This window comes from Thermobia domestica, chromosome 17 (genome assembly GCF_964235325.1).
Source record: "Thermobia domestica chromosome 17, izTheDome1.hap1.1, whole genome shotgun sequence".
In the NCBI taxonomy this organism is placed as follows: domain Eukaryota; kingdom Metazoa; phylum Arthropoda; class Insecta; order Zygentoma; family Lepismatidae; genus Thermobia; species Thermobia domestica.
In genome coordinates this window covers 132770566-132786996 of record NC_137470.1, presented here as the reverse complement: position 1 = coordinate 132786996, position 16431 = coordinate 132770566, and the positions used below count along the sequence as shown (strand labels likewise).

General features: G+C 32.6%; 1 long non-coding RNA gene across 1 annotated transcript; it reads right to left on the bottom strand.

Annotated features, from left to right (window-relative positions):
* Positions 1 to 3710: 3710 nt before the first annotated feature.
* LOC145673719 (uncharacterized) lies at positions 3711 to 13270 on the bottom strand. The gene is made up of 5 exons (XR_014128791.1): positions 13074 to 13270; positions 9996 to 10228; positions 9120 to 9293; positions 6892 to 6988; positions 3711 to 3944 (listed from the first exon to the last, which is right to left on the bottom strand). It is a non-coding gene; the product is annotated as an uncharacterized LOC145673719 (long non-coding RNA).
* Positions 13271 to 16431: the final 3161 nt, after the last annotated feature.

Genomic DNA, 16431 nt, shown 5'->3' with positions numbered 1-16431 from the left:
CACTACTGTTTGGAGGACTATCGTAAGTTATCTTTTTAGGTGCTTCTAGTAAACTAGGATCTATTGAAGCCGTCTTATGCACAGCTGGAACAAGTTCAGTTATTAGATTTTTATTTTGTTCTGCTACTTCTTAAATCACACTTCCTAAATTTTGGATAGCATCAATTACAGGTTGTTCTTGAGTTTTAAATTTATCGTATATACCTGCTCTTTTTTCTTCCAAGATTTGAAGCCCTTTATCAAGAACTCCTTTAACTTAATATTCTTATTAATTTCTTTCTCATCCATTTATTATATAGAAAAATAATAAACGTCAATAAACATCAATAAACGTCAAAAACATCAATAAACGTCAATAAACATCAATAAACGTCAATAAACATCAAAAAACGTCAATAAACGTCAATAAACATCAATAAACGTAAAAATATCAAAAAACGTCAATAAACATTAATAAACGTCACAAAACATCAATAAACGTCAATAAACATCAATAAACGTCAATAAACGTCAATAAACGTCAAAACCATCAATAAACGTCCAAAAAAACATAGATTGTTAAAACGTCAAAAAAGATTAATAAACGTCAAAAAACGTCAATAAACGTCAAACTTTTATGAAGTGTTTTATCTTGTTCCTATATTTACCATTGCTTACCTTCCTTGTCATATCAATTACTATAAAACCATAATCATCTTGCCAACATTTTGAACATATCTCTTTAAATTTATCATAAGACATATCTCCCCCAACAAACTCATTATACACATGTTTAAGGTTAGTATCATCTTGCCTAAATACACATAGGAAGTTAATGTTATCTCTTATAAGCTGTTTAGGCACTTTTGAATATGTTTGTGTAAGATAGAAGCAGTCTAAATGTTTATGCCTACCTTTTGTAAAGTAATTTCTAACAACATCTTGATTCTCCAAAATGTAATCATCAAACACAACGACAGAGTATTTTTCACATTCATCAATAGGTACAATAGAGTCATTACTGCTTAAGAACGTTGCTATTTCCTTCTTGAACTTTAATTCTGCTTTTTCAAATCGTTCTTTTAATTGTTCATACTTTGGCTGATTCATAGTTTTAGAATATATGTAGAAGTAATTATTGTTTAACCAACCTGGCTGTAATAAAAAGTTAAATAAGAGAAACGTCTTACCACAACCAGATGGACCCATAATAAGACAACAAATATCATTAGGTATAAGTTCTCCATTTCTTTTCTTAGGTGTTGTTTTTTTTATAATCTCTTTTACATCCCAATTAATAGTTTTCTTACTCATTTATTATAAAGAAAATATTGATTTAGACTTGATAAATCCTCAAATCCTTTATGATTTTATATTTTTAAGTTGTTCTCTAATCTTATGCAATGTATCTTTTATATATTCTTCATCTATATCCCCATTTAAAGTTATTATCATCTCTAACTGTTCTTTAAATGAGTTAATACAAGTGACAATGGCTTTACCCAGACAGCAATTTAAACTTGCTGCAAGTTTGCCCAAACTTGCTGTTGCAGGTCAATTTAGCTTGTCGCAAGCTATATTATGCAAGCCAATTAGCTTGCTACAAGCTTGGGGCAAGCTAGTTAGTTACATCACGGCAAGGCTTGCTGCAAGCTTGCCTTCACAAATGAAACTCAAGTCAAATTATCTCAAACACAAGCCAAGTATAAGCGAAACTCATTAATGGCAAGCCTGATTAAGCTAAATGCAAGCGAAAGACACGCCAAACAAGTGATATGCAAGCTTGCGCTAGCGAATTTAGATCTACGGAAAACTTAATGACAGGTGTAAGTAGCGTAGTTTGTCTTTGCACTTTGCTTGTCTTTAGCTAATTTAGGCTTGCCTTTGACTAAGATAGGCTTGTCTTTAGCTAACGTAAGCTTGCTTTTGGCTAACGTAAACTTGTCTTTGGTTAATGTAGGCTTGTCTTTGGCTAAGGTCAGCTTGCCGTTGGCTAATGTAGACTTGTCTTTGGCTAAGCTAAGCTTGCCGTTGGTTTAACTATAGTTGTATTAGACTTTCTTTTGGTTGGGTTAGAACTGCCTTTCGCTTCGTTTAGCTTACCTTTGGTTTAGTTAGGGTTGTCTTTGGCTACATTTCGCGTACTTTTGGCCAGGGGCGTACGCAGGTGTGAATCCTAGGGGTCCTGATCCCCCCCAAATCACTTTTCTATAAATTTAGCATAAATTTAGGTGTAATTTTACTTATCTTAATATAATTGGACTTCATGTTGAACTTGATTCCCCCCCGAAAAGATTTGAACCCTCTTCGAAATAAATTCCTGCGTACGCCCCTGCCTTTGGCTAATTTCCACATTTACTTCTGTAGTTGTCCATTATTGCAGACCGTTTCCCCTTTCGAAAAGTGTCATTGTGCACCATCAGAACAAATGAAAACTGATGGACTAGAACCTTATCATCCATGTTAATTCTACTATATAAGTTGTTATACTTGGGTTACCTGACAAGTAGTAAGCTTACCAATAAAAGTACGAGTTGTTTGAAGTATAAGCAACATACGACCTTCTTGTTTCTATTATAGTCCACATAATTATGAATCAAATATACATCTTCAGATACAATAGTCGTAACTAATTGACCTAACGATCCCTTACCTGATATTGTTCCAGAAGAGGCTATCTGGAAAACGGACACCCGAAAGTATTGTGAAAACATGTGAAGAAACCATCCTAATACACAACGTAAGACGATGAGTAGTGTGTTCGTTGTGCAAGACGTCAAAATGAAATTGAAATGTTATTTGTGGTTGTAACTTGTGCTCCATAAAGCCCATTTGGCGCGAGGCAGAACGAACCAGAGATCCCACACATCAGATGGAGCACTACCAGTGAACTACTACGAAAGCTCGAAGATCGTCTGAAATTGTTATACAAAACCGCAGAACATAATTCAGAACTATTTGAACATGAATAATGATGTCGGAGCATTTTCAATAGGACTGATTCCGATCAAGATGATTTTGGTTCACCTATGTTACCGTCATTTTAAATTTACCTTTATTTAAAACTGAACTAAAATGAAGCAGTGAATTTCTGTTGTAGAGTTGTGTGAGACCAAGATAAAAAACCGAAAATGGAACAATAAAGGCAGAGAAACGATGAGAAACACACATCATACTCCTGTGAGATTTTCAGACGCAAACTCACTGCCCCTCAGCTCATCCTCGTGTATTTGCCACTACCCGTATTGGCCAGGGTATAAGCTGTACATTTTATCCAAATTCCAGTTGTGAAAGTTTGGATGCGTCTTATATTGCAACCGTACAATTATAAAATTTTGTCATATCGTATGCTGTTAAAAAAAGTTTGATTTTCTATTTTGAAATAATAATAATGAACAATAGAACTGTTGAAACTAGCCGCATTATAAATACCACAATATTATCCAACAACAGCATTGTCAAAACAGTCGGCATTATTGATAATATTCTGATTTATCATTGCGTTTTATTTGTTTTCTTCATTTGGTTTATATACAGATATTTTTTTTCCTTTTCAAATTTTAAGATGTAGCTTATATTCGAGACAATATGGTATATCTACCGACAGTGCATGATATTTACCTCTACGCTATTCGAACAATTTCCTATAACTTCATCCACTGATAGCAGAATCTATTGACTATGCTAAGTAATACTGAGAAGGAAATAAAAAGAGAAATTGGTTAGCTTTGAATAAATGTATTTTATTTGGTAAAAATCTTCTATGTATAATCTTCATAATCTTTGGTAAAATCTTCAAAGGTTTACATTGTAATGTCAAATTTTAAAAAAATCGTAATAGCTTTCTTTTAACATAGATCATGTACAAATCAATAAAATACAGTTATAAATTAAAAAAAAATTATAACATCCTCCTGCTTCAACCACCATTTTCTCGGTCCATCGAGGCGGTTTTCTTGAACTCCCTGGAAAATACAGATGCGAATTTAATGCATTAACTGAGCAGTGTACTTTTCTCGCTTCAAGATTTACATGCTAAAAGCATTAGTAAAGATATTTATATTTAATTTCCAAAATCAGACTTTCTCGCAATAGAAGACCTACTAGGTCGTATCTATCGTAACAGATGACTTACCCTATATTTACCGTTGTTTATGAATAATGTGATTTGTGTACAGATGCAATTTAAGCTAAGCTGGAAACAAAGCAAGTCCTAAATAAAGTAAGTAAATAGAGTGTAAGCGACGGAAGTAAATTCAAACTGTGTGGTTTACTACCATACAGATTGTTGTCAAATTAGTCACTATTCAATATAATGGTTTAGACGCAATTTTTGGTGTTTGCGAAGGTCTGTAATCCCAAAATTTATGATTTCTTTTAGTAAAAGAAAAAATGGAATTGCAATGCCAATGAATCGTCACGATATTTGCCTCGTGCAAGTTAGCAAAAGATCCAAAAATTTTCTCTATATCAGCTATTTAAATTTTTAATATGTAACTACAAAAAAGGAAAGAAAAAATAAAGGAAATATTCAATATTACGTCCCAAGGTTATGTCCTGTAGGCTAGAGACGGTGGTGATAATGAGTGAAATGAAAGTGAGAGGAAACGGAGGAAACTCGATAAAACCCAGGCACACAGTGTTTGTCCACCCCGAAGCCTACTTGGCGGAAGCTGAAATCTAACCAGGGATCCACATACGGGAGGTAAGCACATTGGAAAACTCCCAAAAGAGGGCGGGGTAGGGAGACTAAAAACTTAGTGTAACTAAGGACAAATTCAATCACATTATCTGTTCTTTGAATCTCGAAAGCTGAATTACTTTATTACTCATCTAACTTACAAGGAAAGGACTAAGTCATGATCGCCAAATGGATGTCTACGTATGTTTCTCAACAGATACTAAAATTAGAAGCTCAAAAAATCAAACCCCAATTGCAAATGTGCCCTAATGCTTTTAATGTGTAGATTTGTATTGATTTTGTATTGTATGCAATTAGGTCATTTCATAACACAGCAACATGTTAAAAAATTGAACTGCCTGGAACTTTGTACTTAAAAATACTTGTTTTTCGGGTTTTCGGACAATTTAACTTTTTTCTCTCTCTGGAGAGAGCGGTACAAGTGTAAACAAAAAAATATTATATCCTGTCAAACAAGAGTTGTAAAATAAAAGTTTTGATACATCATTTTAAAGCTTTGAAACTAAGAAATCTGATTCTGTATTGAATATGAATCAGTTTGCAGTACCTAGTTTCTGATTGGTCAAAAACCGTAATAATACCCTTCGTGAATTCCCGCAATACAGATATTTTGTTTTCTTTGAAAATTAAGGAAATCTTTCAAATGTAACCGTAGAAAAACCGCTTTAGATATAGTAATAGAATATAAAAACATTATTTGTGTGTACAAAGTTTCAGGCAATTCAATTTTTCGGCATGTTGCTGTGACATGGAATGACTCTTAACAAAATACAAAATCAAAACAGATTTGCGCGTTAAAAATATATTAGAGTACACTTGCATCTTAGGTTTCATTGTTGAGCTTCTAATTTTGGCTTTTTTCGAAATACATGTGCAGATATACATTTGGCAATCATGACAAAGTTCTTTCCTTGCTAGACTACTGTCTTACAGGAAAAAATAAATCAATACTTCAGAAGCATAAATGTATTTCACTTAAGTATTGTATGACGTTGTTCGAAACAAAACAAAACAAAAAATCCTTCTGTAGTGATAGCAATGATTTTAGTTTCATATACAATTATTACCAGTACAATCCATCACTCTTAAAGAGAAATTAATATGGATAGAATTAAAACTGATTTTAAATGCCGCTCATTGTAGATTTGGAAATACTTTTTTATAAGACTATTCACAGAAGCAACCACTTTTAATAATAATGTTGTTACTGTTTGCGCAATATATCATTACCTTCCTTATACATTATCTTGGCATAAATAATGATATATTGTCGAAACAGAACAACACTATTATTCAAAGTAGTTGTTTTGGTAAGATTTTGTTTTATTAAAAATGCATTATTGTCGAGAAGAAAGCTTAGCTCAAACGATCTTGATCTTACTAAACCTCTAATATCTTATTATCAAGATAGCAATCTACAGTTATGAGATGATTCTAACACTTAATATACAATCATCAGTGGCGTATTTAGGGGGGCTTCCGGGCTTAAGCCCCCTCCGAAATCTTACTTACTATAGTAAAGTATATGAAATATCTTGCAGAATTTTCACACTTTCAGGCAAAGCTCCCCCGAAAGTTAGCATAGCCCTTCCCGAAACAAAATCGTAAATACGCCACTGACAATCATAATGTATTTGCAATAACATTGACTTTGAATTACTAAATTCTTGAACCTGCATGATCCTTCCTAGTGAAAAAAAAAACTTTTTCATTAATCCTCATTCTATACTACCTAACACGTAAAATTACAAAGTTACAATTCATGATACAAATAAGACACCTATGTGACATGATTTTATCTCTTCATCAGTAGGGCTTTGTGTTACCTATGAGCATCTAATTAATCATAAGCAGACAACACACAAGACAGTTTATAGTGGTATTGTCTAATGCTCTACAGCTTAGACTTTAAAACCCTAAATCTGGGTTGGTGAAGTGACAAGGAAGCAATAATAGATTCTTGTAAAACCTAAAATAATCTTTCGTCCTTTTAATTTTTTTCGGAAACAAAGGTTGGTCCCAATTCTCTCAGTGCTTAAATTCACAATACCATTTAATCAATCACGCGGAGGAAATGTATAAAACTTCCAGAAAGAACATATTTTTATTTTATGCAAGATTCCCAAACATTCTGCAGGTGTGGTACTAAAAGGAAATTGCTTTCTTTCTTTCCGACAAACAAAATTTCCCGAAAAAATAAAGAAACTTACCTTCTCTGTGACCGATATTTTGCCTGCTGGAGCCAGTGGCACATTAACTTCTTAATCTTGCTTTCGGTTTCCTCCCCATACATCTTTTTGACTGCAGCTGTAAAATAAATAAATAAATGAATATTTTTTTCAGTAAGATATAACAAAAAAGAGGCAACATTTTTAGAGATTATTCATAAAACAACATATTCTACAGTGAATGTGTAAGTAAACAACTTTCCACTAGCTGCTAAACCTGGAAAATATTCCCCCTAATACGTTATTTAAAGCAGCAGAGATAAAAGAGGAAAATTAACTATTTCACTAAAAACTGAGTAGCATAACTAATAATAAATGAAGACACAGTTCAAGTGAGAAATACATACAAAAATCATAAAATTTCTACCTTTACGTATCCAATAAAGCTATGTTTCTATAGCAAAGTTTCAATCCATAACTTGTATCTTCTTCAGTGCTGAAAAGCAACGTTGTTTTACCTCTTAACATTCTTTGGTTTGGTGAACGAAATTTATAAATGAAATCTTTAAGTTTTACGTCCCACGATTATTCCGGTTAAGGTAAAGGAGACGGTGATGAGAAATGAATGAAGAAAGTGGGAGAAAACGGAAGAACACCGATAAAACCCACGAGCACGGTGTTTGTCCATCACAAAGTCCACACGACGCGAGCTGGGATCGAACCAGGAACCCCAAGCATCGTAGGTAAACTCTTTATCACTGAGCCACCACTTCCCCTTGAACGAAATGTAATCCATGTATGAAAAAATAAATAAGTAAATAAATAGATGTAATTGATCTTCTGGTTTCACCAAACTACAAAATATAAGAGTTAAATCAACGTTGCTTCTCAGCACTGATGGTAAACAATGCATTAAAACTCGGATGGAAACATTGTTATATTGGATGCACAAAGGTATGAAAATGTTCCCTAATATGCATCTGATCATTTCTCAAGTTATTGTGAATTAAATGTTTGCTAATCACAAAGATAGCAGCATTCTAGATGTGTAACCTGATGTTTTACACAGCAATATGTGAAAATCGATCTATCTCTACCAAGTTTGATACTATAAACCGATGTAATATGTACTTGCGAAGCTTATTACACAACTACTGCGTACATTACACTGCATTGCATTATAGCAGTGATCTCTCGAGCCATATGGCTTATCAGTGGATAAGCAAACAAAAAAAAAATAAAAATAAAAATAAAATAAAAATAAAATAAATAAATAAATAAATAAAAAAGGACACAAGCTACTATCGGTAGAAGACAGCAAATAAAATTTTATGTGGTATAGATTGGGAGAACCGGAAAAGGCAAGAAACTGCAAAAGGCAAATGCGAACTTCGAGGGTTATTGGCTACGCTCTTAAGCGTTTCTTCACATTTATGGTGCATATACAGCATAACTTTATGATATATTTACTCAGTAATACAAACACTCCAAAACATCCAAAGTCATTTAATTTCAGCGTCTTTTAATATAAACTAATCCCTAACAATTCAAGTATGGTCAGGTTCTTCTATATTTTGGATTCTTGAGTTTATTGATGCATCTTAGAATTCTTTCAGGAAGAGCAATTTTATTTAAAAGTTAGGAAGGTCGGCGTAAGTTGTTTTCCTCCATATACTCATAAAAAAACATAATCCGAATAAAATTACAATTGCAGGAATCGCATTTCCAAGGTAATTCTAAAGAAATTAAAAATACTACAACAGTACAATATTACAACTGTATGAAATGTATTAATCAGAGAAAGTCTATTTAGGATGGAAACTACATGTCTTCATTAAGTTTCGTGAATATAATAAACTCTATCTGGTATAGAAACTACACATTTTCATTGTTTTGTGAATATAATAAACTCTACTTAGGATGGAAACTACACGTCTTCATTATGTTTTGTGAATATAATATAACAAACTACACTAGCACAATAAAAACAATAAATTTGAAGAAAGTAAATTCATAGCATTTGAACGAATGGACAGCTAGGCCAAAGAACATGCTCAAGTGGTTATACGTTTTTAGTGCATAGACTCCTAGCTCCATCCTTTGTGGTTTCTGGGCGTCAAGCCGCTACCCCTTAATTCAGATAGCTATCTAACTACTTCATGATGTTGGGCTAATACCGAAAAATACATATCACCAGAAATGAGTCCAGGATCGCATACAACAAAGACAAACTACTCGACTACATGGAAGCTCAATGAGAAAATATTTACCATATATTGTCTTGCACAGAATTGTACAAGAGAAGGGCCTCTTAACAGTGTTGCTGGAAGATACTCTCCGAGAAAAGGAAAATTGCACCGCAAGAGAATCAGCAATCAGTCTTCTCAAAATGTTGATTACAAGAGATTTCACATCAAGCCCTCCAATGTAGCCAACATCTTCACCTGTAAAATTAAAAAAGAACAAAGTTTTAATACTCTCAACTGTTTTAAGATTTTATTCTATACTATATATTACTTTGCTCGTCGTCAGTGCTCGAAGTAGGGGGCTATGGCATACACCACCTCAGTACGATAGTGATCAGCGTTCCCCTATTTCTTTCTGATTTTTTCGCGTCCCGGGACGTTCACTTGCTAGCTGTATGGATGGATAATATGCTTAAATGAAAGAAATGGGAGAACCCTGAGAAAATCCACGCATACGGTGTTTGCTCGCTACAAAGCCCACTTGGCGCCGGTTGTGCTGTGAAGCAATGAAAACTGTTATATTAAATTGACTAAATCTTATTACATTTGTTAAAATGCCCCCCTCCAAAAAAAAAAGATAAAAGTTGTGACTGATGAACCCAGTTGTAAAAAAGAAAATGTGAAGAAGAAAATAAGAGAAACTAACGAGACGTAAGTTCAGAAGTTACCGGAAAACGTCAATGCGAATTCATTTCTACACCATTATCGTAAAAAAAAAAAAAAAAAAAAAAAATTACTAAACAATGAATGTTGGAGAATAAGTGTAGTGCTTGAAGATGAGGAACGAGGAACGGAAATTGAAAGACTGCAGCTTAGAAAAAACATGCATCAAGATAAAAATACTATTGGTATTGCTAATGGCGTATTCCATCGTTTCTTAAAGTAATTGTGTATACTTACTAATTTTGTCTGGTATGTCCGATTCTCCAGCTTTTTTTCATATGTGTCGAATTCTTCCATTGAAGTTAATGGAAGCACTTGGAATATTTGATCATCTTCTTCAGGAATACAGCTGGAGTTAATTTCTGTTGCTCCTGCTATCAGTGAGTTTAACTTATTTTCTACAGCAGATACTCTTTTGTATACTTCCGTTACCGCAGAAAGTGTGTGATTCATTAATCTTCCATCAGAATCTGAAATAAAGTCAATTATGAAATTAAATAATAAAGCAATCTTAAATTTGACAAGTCAGTACATCAGCTAAACATGTAATGTGAAAATTATAACAGATACTTCTTGACGTGTAGCATAGTCTAAACTGCTGTATCAGTTTTCTGGTAAAACTTATTATTCATGCTGAATCACACTGTATAATGAAAATATATCCTATTTAGTTATTTTGATCACTGTAAAATGCAAAGTATATATTCAAATGTTCCGAATGACTCCAAATTGTGAAGATTAGAAAAGTGTTCTCTGATTAATTTCCTGCTGCGTCACTCAGTTGTAAATGGATGGTTGATAAAACTAAATGCTATTGGAAAATAAATTTCGACGGTCCAATAATATACCGAAGAGAAATACAAAGGGTTGATTTATTTAAATCGAATGACTTTCTGGAAATACTTTATTTAAATCAATTTACTGTCCTCAAAATAAGAAGACAATGCGGCATTTCTGACCATTCTGGAACTTAGTCGAATGAGAGTCTGAAACTCGAACCTTAATCCTTACTATGTGACGATAGTGCCATACTAAATAGTTCGACTAACATATATTTCCTGCAGCAGTCAGGCCTTTAGTATGACGCTAATCAGATGTCAAAACGACTTTGCATAAGGCCCCCTGATCTGTGGATCTACTAGTATTGAATGTCGAAACAAACAATTTTTCCGTTATACGGATGCTCACCTTTGCCAACGCGCCTGCCTTATACAAATCTTTCCCAGACAAAAATTTAATGCAATACTAAGTTGTAATAACCACCTACCACAAGTGTTGCTGCATTCACATTTATAGGTGCATGAATCTGTAAAATTTACGGAACAAAATATGTAATATAATTTGGAAAGCTCACTTACTAAGGAACCCAAATATCTGGACACTGAACCTGTGAGTTCGATATTTCTTGAGAAATACATTAATAAAATTTCTGCTAATCAAACATGAAATCACATAACAGAACACAGACAGAGTTGGAAACTTATGTCGCATAACGGTCCTCTGCCATTATTAAGGCAGTAGTGATCAAAATAAAAGTAAGTACCTTATCTATACAGTTAGTATTTCCTCAGAAATACCTTACTGAAAGTAGTACTTCTGAAGCATAAGGGCCTAGCATTTCTCTTTGATTGCGAACCTAGCAGACAACGTGTCCTGCGGGCCTCTAAAATGCCTTCGTTCGCTCGGCAATATTGTATAAAACATTTAATTTAGTAGTATTTTTTGGCGAAAGCTAAACTAACTTAACGAAAGTAGGCATGTTTAAGAAAATAGTAATAAGTTCTACCAAAAAATTCTAGATCCCCGAAAGCCGACCTATGCCGAACATACAGAGTACGTGCACATCCATAAAAGGGGATAGTGCAGTTTCCCGTAGTATCCTATTGCGTAAAGATTATATTCATGAGCATTCATATTCATGAGCATCAAATGCACCCTTACTTCCATAACAAGACTTTCTGAAGGGGGAATTTCACTACCCGTCATCCATTCATGTACTATTCTGCTTTAAGGACGCACTATTACCTTCATGAAATATTAACAACCATTTAACAAATCTCTTTTGGAGGATTCCATTTAATGAGTCAGGTGACAGAGGTATAGCGCTTTCCAGAGAGTCCCTTTGTAGTTAACCAACACAAGTGGACATTTCAGTAAGGTTTTCAAATGAAATATTGGTCAAGGATAAGGTACTTCCTTTTTCCGATTACTAACGAAATTCTCTCTTCAAATTATAAAACACATTTCTTCCACAAATTTATGCCTATCTACAATAGGATAGCACCCAGTTTCCGCGAGTCACAAACACTTGCTAAGGCTGTAAGATACGATTTTGTGGTAAAAAGTTGACAGTATGCACCCATAAAGTGTGAATGAGGCAAAAGATTTTCGCACGTGTTGACACATTTGCACAGTATGTGTCGTATGCAATGACACATTGTTACAAAATACTTCTAACCCAGTTCCACTTGTTGCTATGCGTTAAGATGAACGTGTAAAGTTATCCTCGTGTGTATCGAAATTTAATCCATTTACGCGCACCCATGTTGCTAACGCGCCCCTCCTTATGGATACTCACATGCGGGCCCACCAGTTATGCTATGTCCTGACGTGAAATGATGCAATTTTTGCTTGCACTAGCCATGTATCACAGCTTAGTGTTGTTTTTCGCAGAACAATACTTTTTATGGTACATCAGCTTCCACGCATCTTATCAATCTGTACGCAAATATTTGGGCATATAGGCCTACAAGGAAAATTAAGCCTGCAGAATGTCTCAGGGATTTTATTTTTAACAAGCAAATTGTAAGCCAAAAATACAAGACATGTTTTATTTAAAATATTACTGTAGACTCCATTATTCTTAATATGCACGATGAATTTCATTAACATTCTGATTCATTGAATCAAAAATATAGAACAGACTTTGGAGATAAGTATAGTTCCAATTCAATCCTTCCTTGCCATGTGTAAACACTCATAGTTAAGGTAAATAAAGCACTTGAAGAAACAAATTTTAATTAAAGTGTGAGTTTGCATTTGTATATATTAATACATATCAAAGAATGATTTTTATTATTTGTGTGGTGCATCTAGTGCATTATATATATATATATATATATATATATATATATATATATATATATATATATATATATATATATATTGCCCGTAAATATAGATATATTTATGTTGCATTTATATTATTGTACTAATGTACGACAGTAACATACACCGGCAATTGACATTCAGACAACATAAAATGGCAAGCATAAAATGAAGTTCATATTTTACTAAGGAAAAATTCTGACTTACCTCCTTCTATTTGCGATTCCTCCTTCTTAATAATTTATCTTCCAACACTGAAGGTGCCAAATTGCGATTAACAAATATAAAATGAACGACTACTGTCTTCCCTTTTTATCAACGTGAATACAAAAAAGACACTAACAACGCGAACACTACCAACCAAGGCGCCAAAAATTAAAAGATGTCAGCGTCTCGTGGTTTTTGAGAACAAATGAAAATCGAACGCGCGCTGGCTTTTTAGTTCAATTCAAGAAAAACGTCTCGCAAGCGAAGCTTGGGTTGTATGCACTATGGCTTGCGCTAAACAAAAATAAGCTTTTGTGTATAAGCAAAAGCGAAATAAAATCCAATTAAAGCGAAAGGCAAGCTTGCGGCAAGCAAGCATGCTGTCTGGGTATATTCATCTTTTATCTTGCTTATGTTTAACTTAGATGATAAACCTGTTATAATAACACTTCCAATTGCAAGAGATGTTGTTAATATTGAGTAAATTGTCACGGGTATAAAAATATTAATAAATCCAGTTGTTGCAGAAAGTATAACCGATAACGTAATCAAAGTGTAGTATGCATATCTAACAATTCGTAGTTTTCTCTTTTTCTTCTTTAAACTATATTGTAACTTTAGAGTAATATTTTCCATAAACTTGATTACTTTCTCTCTTGGTATATCTCTAGGTAAATCAAACTCATTCATTTATTATATAATAAATGGCTAAGATATTTAAATTAACGAGTGATACTTCTGTTTTGAAGAAAAAAACTCCATTATGAATTAGACAACAGTAACAACTACTTAAGCATAGGATTAGTTGGGTTTTACAGTGCATATCTAACTCCAAACATAACAACAGAAAAAAACAGTTTCTCATATGGTGATAGACAAATTTTTAAACCTAAATACGATATCCATATAGACTTATGTTACATGGATACTGATAGTTTTATATATGAAATTGATACAGATGACTTCTACAAAGACTTAAAGGAAATGGTTGATCTATTTGATACAAGTGAATATGGAAAGGATAATCAATATGGAATACCACTAGTAAACAAAAAAGTATTAGGAAAGATGAAGGATGAAAACAATGGTAAAATAATGACAGAGTTTATTGGGTTAAGATCAAAGATGTATGCCTTTAAAGTTGAAAATAAAGAGAAGAAAAAAGCAAAAGGAATAACGAAATGTGTAGTAGCAAAAGAGTTACAATTTAATGATTATAAGCGAACCCTATTCAATGATACGAAAACATACAAAAATATAACTCTAATTCGAAGTTGTAAGCATGATGTGTATACCATAGCTGTAAATAAGTTAGCATTAGATTCGAGTGATGACAAAAGATATATACTAGAGCTTGGTGTAAGTACATTAGCTTGGGGGCATTAAAGATATAGTTAAAATGTAATTATGTGTAGTGTAGTTGATAGGTGTTAGTAATTATGTGAGGTTTAGTTTTAAGTAAAATTTAATTAACTTTTATGTGTAGTGTAGTTGATAGGTGTTAGTGAGTAATTATGTGTGGTTTAGTTTTAAGTAAAATTTAATTAACTTTTATGTGTAGTGTAGTTGATAGGGGTTAGTGAGCAATTATGTGTGGTTTAGTTTTAAGTAAAATTTAATTAACTTTTATGTGTAGTGTAGTTGATAGCTGTTAGTGTGTAATTATGTGTGGTTTAGTTTTAAGTAAAATTTAATGATTTTTATGATATTTTTAAGTCATAAAAGTGTTTTTGTAATTTTATCCTTAGACATATGTAACCAGTAACATGAAAATAATTGTTTTAGAGTCAGTATTTATACCCATTTTACATTTCTTTAATACATTCTTAAATAGTGGAGATATTTAATTTTTTGTAACTAGATTTAGTGATTTTTTGTAACAAGATTTAGTGATTTTTCATTTTTGTAACTAGATTTAGTGATTTTTTAACTAGATTTAGTGATTTTTTTAATTTGTAACTAGATTTAGTGATTTTTTGTAACCAGATTTAGTGATTTTTTGAAGTCAAAACCGGTTATAACCAGATTTAGTGATTTTTTGTAACCAGATTTAGTGATTTTTTGTAACTAGATTTAGTGATTTTTTGTAACCAGATTTAGTGATTTTTTCATTTTTGTAACTAGATTTAGTGATTTTTTTGTAACTAGATTTAGTGTTTTCTTGAAGTCAAAACCGGTTATAACCAGACTTAGTGATTTTTTTGCAACTAAATTTAGTGATTTTTCATTTTGTAACTAGATTTAGTGATTTTTTGTGACCAGATTTAGTGATTTTTCATTTTTGTAACTAGATTTAGTGATAGAATGTGTTAGAAGTTATTAAGAGTGAGATAGAAGTTATTTGATATGTGCTAGAAATTATTTGGGGGATAGGGAATGCGCTAGAAATTATTAGGAGTTGATTAGAAGATATTTGGGGACAGGGGTGCGCTAGAAGTTTTTAGGGGTGCGCTATTGTTATTGAGGGTAGGGTCATTGAGGGGTGAGTTAGTAAAAGTGCGCTAGAATCCCCATTTACCCTCTACTCACAACCACTTTCTCAAATATCTCTTACAAAAATATGACTGCATATGGTTTGTAAATATTATTCCGAACAATTGATATTATCAGCTAGCTTTATCTCATCATAAAATCCATTGATAAGATCAAATTTAAAATCTGAATGGAGTTCTTGATATCTTACAGTCTCACACCAATAGACTTTATCCCAAAACTCTAGAATAAATCTTAAGATAACACTTGGTCACTCGACATGTTAAACCAAGAAAAGTTGTCTTTAAAATATCTAATGAACTTTTCACTCAACTTAGGTTTAATTGAAAAAATGTTCCAGCAATAGTTGTCTTCAAATTTATCAAAACTTCTTTAATAAAACCTGATTATTTCTAAGAAACCGTCAAATGTGCCCAAAGATCATCATTGAACTTATATTCAAATTCTCTTATAAAGTCTTCTGATAATTTTTGTCTAGACAAAACTTCCATCCAATCAATTCTATTTTCAAACTCTCTTATGAATTCTTCTGATAATTTTTGGCATTTGCTTGCATTATCTCAATTCACCTTCTTAATATGCAAAATTTGAGTAATATCTTGCACTCAAATCTTTATCTCCATACATTTTAATTAACTCATGCAATGGAACTTTCTCAAATAGCTTATTTACCATAGATTTGTAGCTTTTGTTTTCATCACTAAGTTGTTGCTATTTAAATCTTAAGCATATTTTTTCTATCAGTTCATCTTATCTTAAACGTTTCAATTGTGATGTAGTTTTCATGGTTTTCGAAAAAGATTGTAAACTTAAAAAAATATTTTTATAGAGTAATTTCTATAAAAACATAAAATAATAAATCAAC